General features: G+C 47.2%; 1 long non-coding RNA gene across 1 annotated transcript; it reads left to right on the forward strand.

Moving 5' to 3' along the window:
* The first annotated feature begins 4,091 nt into the window (after positions 1–4,091).
* LOC119433052 (uncharacterized) lies at positions 4,092–12,465 on the forward strand. The gene is made up of 4 exons (XR_005188247.2): positions 4,092–4,147; positions 8,783–8,895; positions 12,207–12,278; positions 12,342–12,465. It is a non-coding gene; the product is annotated as an uncharacterized LOC119433052 (long non-coding RNA).
* The last annotated feature ends 900 nt before the right edge of the window (positions 12,466–13,365 follow it).

Raw genomic sequence — 13,365 nt, forward strand, 5'->3', positions numbered from 1 at the left:
TAAGGCTGGCCACCTGGCCGGAGCGGACGCGCACGGGGCGGATCGGGCAATCCGGCATCCGGTAAAAGCACGGAAAGGCACGCGCATGCGCAGTACACACGTGACAAAACGCCCCAACGCTAACGGAGCGGCTTACCGTACAAGCTAAATTTCCCTAATTACGCCCCGAACGCAGGCATAGCCGAGCGGCACCGAACAACCTCGTGTATTTCTCGAGGGAAAGCCAGCGCGGTGACACGTCTGGCACGTTTCGATTTGGCCTCCTCGACAGGCGGAACCGCTGAGGTTAGTAGTGATTGTGCGTGTTTACAGCCTTCTGCACAGAAGGCTGTGAACACTAGGTTACTCTGAAATTTCGGACAAAGAGGACAGATAACGCCACGAGAACGTCTGAATCCACAAGCACGAAGATGAGAGAAATCCACACACTGCCCATCATTCCCATGGTGGCTGAACGATTGCAGCGCCAGTGTTCCCTCTAGTAATTTTTGTAGAGAACTCTATGGCCTAAATCACAGAGCCAGCGCCTCCGTCGCTGCCCCGTCACTTTTTAAGCGGCAGCGCACCAATGGTAGATGAAATCTTTGTTCGGTCATACGCGGCACGTTTGAGACCACTGCAATCGTGGCGGAGCATGTCACGTGCATTTTTTTAACGCGATAGCGTTAAGGGACCCGTGTCGCAGAAAATCCGACGTCGGCGTTGGCGCCGGCGTCCGCGAAAGTCATCCCTAACCACGCAGTTCCTCAGAATATACATGTTTAGGTATATGCTATGACGTGCGGCATATGCGGGTTACATTGCCACACCATTCTACCAGTAATTACATTATTACAATTACACCTTGTATTACATTATTGACAAAGCTATTCCTCGGAATTTTGAGAATGACAACCCACAAACAAATGTCGCGAAGCAGAACACCCGCAGCGCATCATGCCTTTATGTTAAATCTTCTCCGACTGGCCGCATTTCGATGGGGGCGAAATGCGAAAACACCCGTGTACTTAGACTTAGGTGCACGTTAAAGAACCCCCAGGTGGTCGAAATTTCCGGAGTCCCTAACTACGGCGTGCCCCATAATCATATCGTGGTTTTGGCACGCAAAACCCCATAATTTAAATATTCTCCGACTGAAATATTAAAAGTGCGAAACAATAACGAAAACCTGAAAATTATGTAATTTTTTTAGGCGTGGTTGTGAACTATATCGGGGATCGGCCCACGCAAGAGGCCGCGTTTCTACTAGACGGCTCGCCTTCGTGCATAGCGTTCGGCGCCAGCGTTTCCCGGTAACCATTGAGGTTGCATAAGCTGCAGTTGTCGGGAAGCGTAAGAAGCAGTAAGGGATCTTTGAACGCTATCGCGTTCCACTCTTGAAAGCGAACCTTAAGCGTTCTCCAATTTTTTTTTTTTTTCGTATTTCACGTGCTTTTTTTAGGACGTAGAAAAGTTGAGTACTTAACAAGTCGGACTTTCGAAGCTGCTGAATTATATGTTTCATAGGACGCTCTACAGCGTTCTTATTAGAAGTCATGGCCTCCAGTTTATATTTGCGAAGTTGGTTAACTAATCCACCTTGGCACACACACGCAAGATTGACTTGTTCCAGTCTATAGCCAACGGCACGCGTTTGTTGGCGACTACCTAACGTGTTTCAGCATATATTAAAAAAAAAACACCGCATATCCACGGGGTGAATGATGATGAATGGGCGAAGCTCTGGAGGGAATCATCGGTAAACCGTGAATCTTCCGTGTAATTCACCCAGTCTCGCCGCACTAAATCGAAAGATTGACTTCCACCAGTGACACGCGCCATATGTGACGTCATTCCTATTTTATAACAGCGCCCTTTATTATAATTGCACCATCTCCCGCTTAAGGGGACGCTAGCACAAACGCGTTAGAAACGTGCAGTACTCTCTAGCAAGGGGGAGAGGCCACAGCGTCTTACGCAGCCGTTTACACATGCCGGAACGTGCACCGCGTTTGCCGAGGCCATCAGCGTTTATGAATACGGGGGTAAGCCGGAGAGGCCACAGCGTCTTACACCAGCTTCTTACACGGGCCGTGACGCGCTAGCACAAACGCGTTAGAAACGCGCAGTCTTTCGTTAATGTTGGGTATTTATTGCCATCGTGGTGCGTGTGTCCATCTGCGCTTCGTGGCGTAGTGGTTAGCGCCGCGCGTTCGGAAGCGAGGGGTCCCTGGTTCGATTCCGCTACGAACACTACTTTCGGAATTTTTATTGCGATAGCAATTATATGGACACTCAAAAGCAGATTTCTGCCGTCGGCGTCGCCGTCGCCGTCGCCGTCGCCGTGAGGTTTCGTATGACGTCAATGGAGATGAAATCGTGGCCGCGCGCCGCCGAACGCTGTATGTGCGAGTGAAAGGGCGCGAGGGACGCGCTCTTTCACGGGGAGTGAACGCACGGCGGAGAACAAACGCGCGTTCTGCGCCGTGCTTCCTTAAGGGCTGCAGAAGTAGGCGTCTCTTTCCTCCTTTACAATCACCATATATGTAGAGCAAACGCGCCTTCTTCCGATGCGCGAGAGACCGCGGGGAGGGGGGGAAGGGGGAGGGAAGGGAGGCGACGTTTAGCTGCGGCACCAAGTGCCTATTTATATCAGAGGCTCCGGCAACAGTCACCAACGCCGCACGCATTTTGAGCGAACGCGGGCAAAATGCCGACGGCGTCGACAACAGTTCGGCGCGTTGCCGGTGCTGCTGCATGTCCAAGTTTATACAGCTGATAAAGCTAATATCATTACTCCGTATATCTCTCTACAAATTTGCTATCGCAATTGATGCTTCACCTTTCAGGTGAAACTGCGACAACTTTTTTATTGCGATAGCAATTATATGGACACTCCAAAGCAGATTTCTGCCGTCGGCGTCGCCGTCGCCGTTGCCGTGAGGTTCCGTATGACGTCAGTGGAGATGAAATCGTCGCCGATGATGATGATGATGATGATGATAAGTGGTTCTTGAGGGAAAGGGAAAGGTTGGGCCGAACGCTGTATGTGCGAGTGAAAGGGCGCGAGGGACGCGCGCTTTCACGGGGAGTGAACGCACGGCGAAGAAAAAACGCGCGTTCTGCGCCGTGCTCCCTTAAGGGCTGCAGAAGTAGGCGTCTCTTTCCTCCTTTAGGTAGGTAAGTGGTTCTTGAGGGAAAGGGAAAGGTTGGCGCTATCTTCTGCAGCCCTTGAGGGAGCACGGTGCTCCTCCTTTACAATCACCATATATGATAAGTGGTTCTTGAGGGAAAGGGAAAGGTTGGCTCTATCTTCCATATATGTAGAATAAACGCGCCTTCTTCCGACGCGCGAAGGCCGTGGCGGGGAGGGGGGGAGGGTGAGGGAAGGGAGGCGACGTTTAGCTGCGGCATCAAGTGCCTATTTATATCAGAGGCTCCGGCAACAGTCACCAACGCCGCAGGCATTTTGAGCGAACGCGGGAAAAACGCCGACGGCGTCGACAACAGTTCTGCGCGTTGCCGGTGCTGCTGGATGTCCAAGGGTATACACCTGATAAAGCTTTTATCATTACTCCGTATAGCTCTCTACAAATTTGCTATCGCAATTGATGCTTCGCCTTTCAGGTGAAACTGCGACAACTTTTTTTTCTCATAAAAGTAGACGTGGCTACCTACCACGACGACGACGACGACGACGACTACTACTACTACGACGACGACGACGACTACTACTACATACTACAGAGGAGGGACAGACCCACACCCTAAGGAGCTTCGCCCCTAAAACTTGGCCAAAGTTAGCTGTGACACCCTGTATACATGGCACTGATGTGGTTCACTCATAGATGTTTCGTTTAGAGGCAGGGCACATTTCTCTCTCCCTCTCTCTCTCTCTCTGTGTGTGTGTTTTCTTTTTTCTTTTTTTTCAAGGTACTACCACAATTCACATTTGAAGGAATTACCCATAATGCGTGTTCTAATTTGTTTCTTCACGTTCATATTTTATTCCGCCGTACGTACTGAGTGAGATTTATCCGACTATTACTGTCCCTTACGTCGGTGCGCTCATATATACCGCATTTTTAAGGCCTTGCAACAAATCAAAACTTTTCTTCATTTCTAGATGCTGCTTCCGGAGAAGGGTTGCAAGTGGAAGAGCAGGAAGGTAATTTTATATTTAAAGCCAATTTTCCGTCATATCGAGTGCTGTTTGAACAAACAAGATGAAAAACGCAATACCCAGTTTTTTGAATTTAGTTTTTTTAGACACATAAATTCAATAAAAAAACCGTTTGGCCCTTTTTTCACGGACACGCTGGGAATGTACATGAGTGTTTCAGAGCAAGTTTTCTAGGAGCGACCTTCCATAATCAACCAAATTTTAAGCGTAGCTTTCGCGAGGTTGCAATAAAAATTTTGAGTTGCCTGCAATTACACCACATACTTTAAAACATTACCCGCGCATGACTCGCCCGTTGAAAACCTTGCCCGCATGAACGCTTTTTATCCCTTATTAATAAATCTTTACAAACGCTGCAATTCATACAAACACATTTTACTACGAGAGAACATTGGCTATATTGTTGCATTATCTTTACTAAATTTTACCTTGGGTAAATTCGTCCCTATAGGAGCAGCGGGTTAAATTCTGCGCTGTTCGTAAAACCCCCTTATAACGCTCCGGAGTGCTTGCAAATTTATAGCAAAGGCTGCAACTAATCGACACACTTTCAATATTGCTTAAACATCACCCAAAACGTGTCCCTTATTTTTGCCAAATATAAACGAGGTGTCTGGTTCATTTCACCGATGACACTGGGTAAACGAACTACAAACCTCGTACGACGCACGAAAATAGGAAAATAAAAGAAAATGAAAGTTTCCCAGCACATTACACTTAACATGCCCCTATTTTCACCAAATTGGAACTTGGCGTCTTTTAGAGTTGCTTTAGGACTAAGGGAATCATTGCCGATAACGACGGCATAACATAATAAAACGCTTGAATAAGTTATTTTCTACAAAAGCTGCAATTAACATACACAAATTAAGCATTTATCGCTCGTCACTCACAACAAGCTTTATTCTACTTGGACGAAATATAAACAACATGCATAGCGTAGTTCTCCGAGGAGCCAGAATAACCAATTACACGCCTCGTATAACGCATGAGAACTTGGAAAAAGAAAAGCGAGTATTGATTAATTCTTTCCAAACAGATAATTGAACCAAACACGTCGCCCATAATATGACCTCCATTTCCCCTAATATGAATTCGTTGCCTTTTTTTTTCGTCCTCCCAGGGAAGCGTGGAAACTTTGTAGTGTTTCTAGAATGCCTGTTAGGGCACGAGAATCTCGTTCCTCGTAGCTAGCCGTCCGGCTTTTTTTATAAATGGTAGGTGACCGAGATTGCCGTGTCATGGGCATTAGGAGACCATGCGGCCGGGCAGGAAGGAAAACGTGGCTGTTGCAAAAACTTTAATGATTTATTTACACCATGGTTGAAGACTCAGATACGAGAGACATGAAGGGGCCGCTTTTCATGTACAAACATTCTGGACATTGCTCCTTCAAAAATATGTTGAACTTCACCGCAATACACCAGCGTAACTCGATGGAAAAACATCTCCAAAAAAATATCTTTCACAATAGTGGCCAAGCTTAAACGAGTTGCAATTAGTGACGTCGAGAAGGTACTTCCTTCTAATAACATGCGCACTTACGGCACTTTTGCTTTATAGAAGTTTTCGTCAGGGCCAAAAACACTGCTATCCCCAGGTGGTCAAATTAATCCGGAGCCCTCCACTACGGCGTGCCTCATAATCAGAACTGCTTTTTGCACGTAAAACCCCAGAAAGTACGAGAAAGCTATTCCTCGGAATTTTGAGAATGACAACCCACAAACAAATGTCGCTAAGAAAAACGCCCACAGCGCATGCCTTTTATGTTAAATCTTCACAGACTGAAATATCAAAAGTGCGAAACAATAACGAAAACCTAAAAATGATGCAATTTCTTTTTTTTTTTTTTGCGCGGTTGTGCACATCTTCGGGATCGGCCCACGCAAGAGGCCGCGTTTCTACCAGACAGCACTAAGTGCCGACTAACAAGAGCTTGTTGAAACTAGACCAATCTTTCGAAATACAATTCTTTAAGGTGCCCTTTAACGTGCCATGTTCATTGAATTACGCTAATGTGTTGCGGCGAAGCTTCAACAGACTGCCGAAGGGGCAATGTCCAAAATTCCTGGGTATGTGAACGCTCTAGTCGCACTAACCACATCGCTGTAAATATAAAGAGTGGGCGAAAAAAAAACATATTTCGTGTGCACGGCACCCACCACGACGTAGCAGACTAGCGGCCCTAATGTTCACCCACTGAGAAGCGCTGTGGCATCACAAATCAGATAAAAACAGCCCCCAACTTCACCGAAAGCCGAACCCGTCACTGCGATGCGTTATAGCAGAGTTGCCTCCAAGGTAACACTGGCACACCTTAGCACGCATTAAAAAAAACATTATTGTAGAAACCATTCACGATGATTACCACAGTCAATGCCAAGCATTTCCCTCCGGCGCGTATAGTGCAAAGCCCGAACGAACTCACGTCCTCCCGTGCCAGTGCTCGCTCAAGGATCGCGATACCATGACGGAAGTGTACGATCGGAACCAGAGGCGGTCGCAAACACTACGCGCCACACCAAATTCGTCTTCAACAAAGAGTTTTTGAAAGTCAGCGTCTGCGTCCCGCAAGTGGCGGTCCTCCAATCAGCGCTGCTTGGTCTCAGCGGCCTGTTCAGCGGCCGAGAGGTTTAAAAGATATAAAAATATGCAAATGCTACGTATCTGGACAGAACCAAGGTAGTGTTGTTTGCCGTCGCTTGGAGATACTCGGATTATTGTTTGCGTTCCACCTAATTGCATCATTAGTGTTATTTATTTCATCAACTTCTCAACTATTATAGTTAGATGAAAAGTGTCAATGGGAAAATTGTAGAGCAACAAGAGAAACGCCCGATACAGCTTTCTGTTGCTCAATACGTGCTACATAAAAGTGTTTTTCCGAGCGTGAAAGAATCCCACGAATACACGCCATGTGCCTCGAGCGGCCAGTCGCGCGGCAATTTTGCGTGTATTCGCGGGCTTCTTTCACGCTCGGAAAAACACTTTTAGGTAGCACGTATTGAGCAACAGAAAGCTGTATCGGGCGTTTCTCTTGTTGCTCTACATTTTATTGCGATAGCAATTATATGGACACTCAAAAGCAGATTTCTGCCGTCGGCGTCGCCGTCGCCGTCGGCGTCGCCGTCGCCGTCGCCGTCGCCGTCGCCGTGAGGTTCCGTATGACGTCATTTGGAGATGAAATCGTCGCCGCGCGCCGAACGCTGTATGTGCGAGTGAAAGGGCGCGAGGGGCGCGTCTTTCACGGGGAGTGAACGCACGGCGGAGAACAAACGCGCGTTCTGCGCCGTGCTCGCTTAAGGGCTGCAGAATTAGGCGTCTCGTTTCTCCTTTACAATCACCATATATGTAGAGCAAACGCGCCTTCTTCAGACGCGCGAGAGGCCGTGGGGGAGGGGGAAGGAAGGGACGCGACGTTTAGCTGCGGCACCAAGTGCCTATTTATATGAGAGGCTCCAGCAACAGTCACCAACGCCGCACGCATTTAGAGCTAACGCGGGCAAAACGCCGATGGCGTCGACAACAGTTCTGCGTGTTGTTGCTACCAAAGCCGCTCACCTTACTTCGTATGAGATTGCTGTGTTGCTATCGCATTCATTGCTTCGCCCTTAGGGCGAAACTGTGACATTTTTTCTCATCGTCCTCAAAATAAATAAGCCTAATTATGCAATCAGGCGGAATGCAAAAAATATTGGCTGAGGTTTAACTCTTGTAAACCTAGTCATCACGATTGAAAGGTCTGTTTGGCTTAGTTTTGCAAAGACTATGCCCACAGTGTTTAAATAATGCACGCTTCCGCGCTTGGTAAGCTTCTCTATAACGTGCTAATTTGGCCTCCCTTTGCAGCGGTGTTTCAGCAGACAACTTTGCCTTTGCTTGAGATTTCGCAGCCTGCCGTCTAGCTACTTCCACTGGATGATTGGAATGAGCCTGTCGCTTGCGCTGAAGCACACGCACAGCCGGCCCCGCCGGTGCGCCATCCCTGGCGAGACTGAGCTACTATGCGCCGGCAAAGTAGTCGTTAAACCCTCGCCTAGTCACGTGGTACCGCAGCGGCGAGGCTCCAAGCGAGCGCAACTGCGACGCCTCTCCGCAGCGAATCACGTGGCGTGACGTCACACCTGCCACACTTGCGCTCCGGCGCCTAAAGGTCATTGCGACGTACGCGATGAATGACCTTGCGAGACGTGGCGTAGTAGAGCTTTCGCTGTAATAATCTGAATATATCCAAGTGACGGCAAACATTACCTTGGCTGTGTACAGCTACGTGGCGTTTGCATATATTTAAGGTGTGATGCATGATCCTTGGGACACCCTCTATATTTATTCGGTTGCCCAAGCATTCTACGGCAGGTCATAAGAGCTCCCCTCAGACCAACTTCTCCGCCTTTCCTGAGAAAAAAATATACATCACAATATCCTTCTCTCCCTAACTCCAACCCCCACCCTAACCCTCCATCTTCATTTTTTCTATCAACACCCACTTTTTGATACACGCTAGATGTCAAATTTTTGCAACACATAACATCTTGAGTTTGTGGAAGCATAAAGGTGTATTAAAATGCTTGCACAGAATTTTACCTACTTTAAAGCGTTGCAAATTTCTTGCTGTTTCAGACGAAATTATAAAGTTAGGACTACACTTCGTTTATGACAAGGCATTTTCGGATCGAGCCCTCTTCAAAGTGAATGAAAGCTTCGACGCCTACTTCACTGCACTCACAAGAGCCGTAAGCAACACAGGTTTCCACGTTAAGCGACCCGCCATAACGGCGAATTGTTAGACGGGCCTATTTGGTATGCCGTTCGACAAATTAATTATACTTGAAATGTAGCTAATTATTTCGTCAAAGACAAGTGAAAGGGCTACGAGCGATAAGTTGATAAAGGTGCTCTATTTCGCCATTTCAGATACCACTGCCAGGCATTTAACGAAGATGCTTTGTTAGCAGACTTTTAGGAACAGTAGTTATTTGGCTGTGGCAAAATATTTTCTGTTCTCATATTCAGATGACAAAAATTAGGCAGACACACTTAAGAGTGCTTACGTGTGGGAATGCGAGAGTATTATACCGTTTGTAGACCTCGGAAAGTCATGAACGCGCTCATTTTATACACTCATTCTACAACTCATTTAAAGCTCAGTTCTGCAGAGCTAACCGTTTTCCTTTCATGCCAACTTAAGTCATTGGGTAGCCCATGGGTGGAGCATCGAGATGCTGTGCTGAAAAAAAAAAAAACGTGGTTAGAAACTAACCGCTGGCCCAAGTTGGGTCATTGGGTAAGTGCCGCTTATTATGCGCCGCTCTTGGATGACAAAATCAAAGTCATTTAGAACTTCTCCGGTATTAGGCGGAATCGAACCCGCATCATGTAAATTAACAGGCAATCTTGTCTGAATCTATATACAGGCAAGACCCATGCGTGGACTTCGCGGCCACGCCGCTAGATGGTGCTGTGTGTCCGAAGCGAGTTTGAAGGGGGAAAAAAAGATTAAGGAGATGCATACAAAAATGCTAGGTAAAAAAACATGTATAGCATACCCGATTAAATCAAGCAGGCTAAAGTACCCGCTTCATTCATGACGCGCTTCGGTGGTGGCAATGCGGTGCGTTGCTACATTGCCTCAATGCTAATGGAATTAGCGTCGACTATCATCCTGAGATGGCTTGTGCCGGAATTTGACAAGGAACTGTGCCTATTTATTACTACAACGCGTAGACAAAGAGGTAATCAGTGCAAGTACATAAACTGAAGGACAGTGGCTTTAAGTGAAATGTCAATTTTATGCCGCGGAAAATCCGCAAGGCAAAGAAATGTCCATGAACGCGACAAGTTACCATCAGCGTCGCGGACGGGATGACGCGGCGGCCGCGACCGGCCGGCGTGAATTAATTCGTGGTCTTCAGCCGCCCACCTCCATAACAACTGAACAACTGAGTAGCAGCTACCGGTATGCTTTCTCAGAATTAAAAAAAAGTAACCAGCAGACATGAAATAAATCTTGTTCTTTCTTCCCTCCAAGCACTCCAGTGAGTGCAATCTGATTCGTAAAGAAACACAGCCAGCATGTTCCACCAACGACGCAGAAAAGTCGCAGTTCCGCCCAAAAGGCGAAGCATCGATTGCGATAGCACATTAGTAGACAGCTATACGAAGTAAGGACATTACGTTTATTGGCCGTACAAACTTGCTCAAATTCGCTTACAAACTAAACAACAAGCATGGTGTCCCGCGCGCACAAGTAAACATGACCACATTCTCGCTCGATGACCGCGGAAACTCGCTGTCAAAACGCTGGAGTGAGAAAGCGCGTCAGCAGCAGCGAGTGAATTAACCTCCGTGCTATCTCTCGCTTCAACGCGAACTAAACGTCGAAAGCACAGCGCGCACGAAGCTACCGGCACTAGGCTACCGGCCACATCGCAGATCGCTTTGAAGATGAAGACCATGCGGGCGCGCACTTTGTGCACGTCGCAGATCACTGTCAAGATACGGCGCCCGCGCGGCTACGCCGTAAGCAGCAGCAGCCGCAGTAGAACGCCCCCCCCCCCTCCCTCCCTCCCTCCCTCGCCTTCCCCCGTGCCTCGCGCGTGACAGAAGACGGCGCGCTTCCGCCCGATCATCGGCTGACCCTCGCAAGCTTTCACTCGCACACGCAGCGCACGGCGCGCGGCGGCGATGGTATCGTGTTTGGACATTATACGGATATTCAAGGCGACGACGACAGCGACGGCAGAAATGCGCTTGGAGTGTTCATATAATTGATATAGCAATAAAAGACACACGAACTGTATATCAGAAGTAGCTAGAGTGCATGAAATCCGGCTAAGCTGTAGTAAACTTTATATAGGACAGGCAGAAAATATGTTTCGATTACCTAACCATCATCATCATCAGCCTACAGTTTATGTCCACTGCAGGACGAAGGCCTCTTTCTGCGATCTCCAATTACCCCTGTCTTGCGCTAGCGTATTCCAACTTGCGCCTGCAAATTTCCTGACTTCATCATCCCATCCGGTTTTCTGACGACCGATTACCGAACCAGGTAGCGCCAAAACAACGTAAGAAAGTGACAGGGCAGTCATTTGTGCAGTTCAGTAAAAAAGAGTGTGCTAGCAGTAGGCCTTTTGTTCGGCAAGACCAATTAAGCTACTAAAGCCAGACAGAGCATTCATTGCATTGGTAGAAGGTGCAGATGGTGCATACACATAGTCTCATAGATCGACACTATTCCAAGACTTGCTGAATGGAAGAAATCCCCGGCTAAAAGTTTGATAATTAGTAAGAGTAAAATTTAAAGTATAATAATTAGCAACGCGGATGCGTTTGTAGTTCGCAGAATTTATCCGTGGCATCATTGCACAACTTTACCAAGAAACAACATACGCGAGATATAAACAACGTTGCAGCTTTAGGAGCGCTGTAAAAGAGATTCACTTCTTAAACATGCCTTCTTTACTGTAAACTGCTTGGAAGCCTCGGGAAATTATCCGTGAGCGAACCGCAGCACTTAATCCGACAGGTCTTCCTGCTAGAGGCTGACGCATTCATGACCACTTACACACCTGAAGCGTTCGTCTCGTGTGCCCCTCTTTCGCTGTGCTCTGTCGTTCGCGCTAGATCTTACCATGTGCAAAAAATACCATCTCGCCCAGTTTTCATTTCTAATGAGAGTGATTTATGATGAAGACAACAAATTTACCTATAAAAACTGGCGAGCAGAATGGCGACGGCTGTTAGAATAAATCGCGGCGCCTAAACGTGAGGTATGCCTTGTTTGCAAATAAAAGAAAAATAGAAATGGTCACATAAGCACCTCAATGAAGCCGTTAGATTGTATTTAATCACGACAATCTACGACATTCTAGCCACCTTTAACATCTCAACAGCTTTTGCTTGTTTTTCACTTGTTTTTATGGCTGAGTGCTATAAGTCGTTGCTATGATTAGCCCAGCTTCCTATAATATTTATGCTTGCAGTCAAACGCGCAAGTAAAACACTCAATTGCTTCACATAATCGCCGCGTTAAATTTTCCAGGCCCAGGAGTATTTCAAGCTACATGATAGTCCAAAAATCCGCCTCACACTTGTCGGATCATAGAAACTTGAGGTGAGAACATTCAGCAAATATACTTTCCGCTGCCCATCACCCACTTGCTTTTTTTTCACCCAGGAGGAAGACATAATTAAAAACACAACTATAAGCGGAACAAATAAATTAGACGCGGAGGAGGCTCTGAACAAGCTGGACGTGATAATGGCGTGAAATGAAACACTGAAACCCGACGTCGACATAGCTGTTTCTTGCGACAGGGTAAGTGCATCGGTGATGTAGTCACCATTGAAAGGACTATGCTTCTGCTGTACCTCGCAATGCAACTTCAGCCAGCCTCACCAGTCATTCGGAAAAACGATAGCGGAAGTACGTACTTGAAGAATGCTAAACACGAACCACTGCACTAACAAAGGAGACCCAAAGTGCATAGGGTAGATGAACGTGGCTCTTCCACTTAGCCTTTCTCACTGAACTCGAGTTCAGTGAAACGATCGCACAAGGAGCTAAGATAATGCGCGTAACATCAAGATACCGGAAGAAGGCAGTGTGAATCACAAATAAAATTAATGTAACTGATACTGTAGTTGCACATGGCGCTGAGTTGTATGTTATTTGTGTTGACTTAGAAAACCGCCCAGGGATGATTACACTGCCGCAGTCGGCCTTTTTGTTTCCGAAGGACGGGCCAATGTTAAACGACCGGACATATCCCCGCCCGAAGGTGAACATGGTCGTTCTGGCGGAGATGAGTTGTTCCAGCAGAGAACAGTGGCACCGGAAAAGCTCAGAACAGCCAGGAGAAATGTTCCCGCTGCTTTAAAGTCGCCTTGCGACACTTTTGATCCATGTCGTGCAAAGCACTTATAATGAAAGCACACAATTTCACAGATAGTTTGCAGCAAAAAAAATATTTCAATCGGTTCAGTAGAAGCGGAGTTAGGGGTATTCGAGGATCGCATTTCGACCCCTCCAAGGTGCTCCCGCTCCTTCAACGGCTGGCACAGCGGAGGCTACAGTGGCCGCAGCAGTCAAATACCATGAACAATGTTACCGTTGCATACACTTTTGTGGCCGTTGATGAAGCTAGTATTTCTCGTGACGTTTCACAAATCTAGCCAATGGTCGTATGAGGGTGCCATGA

Source organism: Dermacentor silvarum, chromosome 11 (assembly GCF_013339745.2).
Source record: "Dermacentor silvarum isolate Dsil-2018 chromosome 11, BIME_Dsil_1.4, whole genome shotgun sequence".
NCBI classification, from domain to species: Eukaryota; Metazoa; Arthropoda; class Arachnida; order Ixodida; family Ixodidae; genus Dermacentor; species Dermacentor silvarum.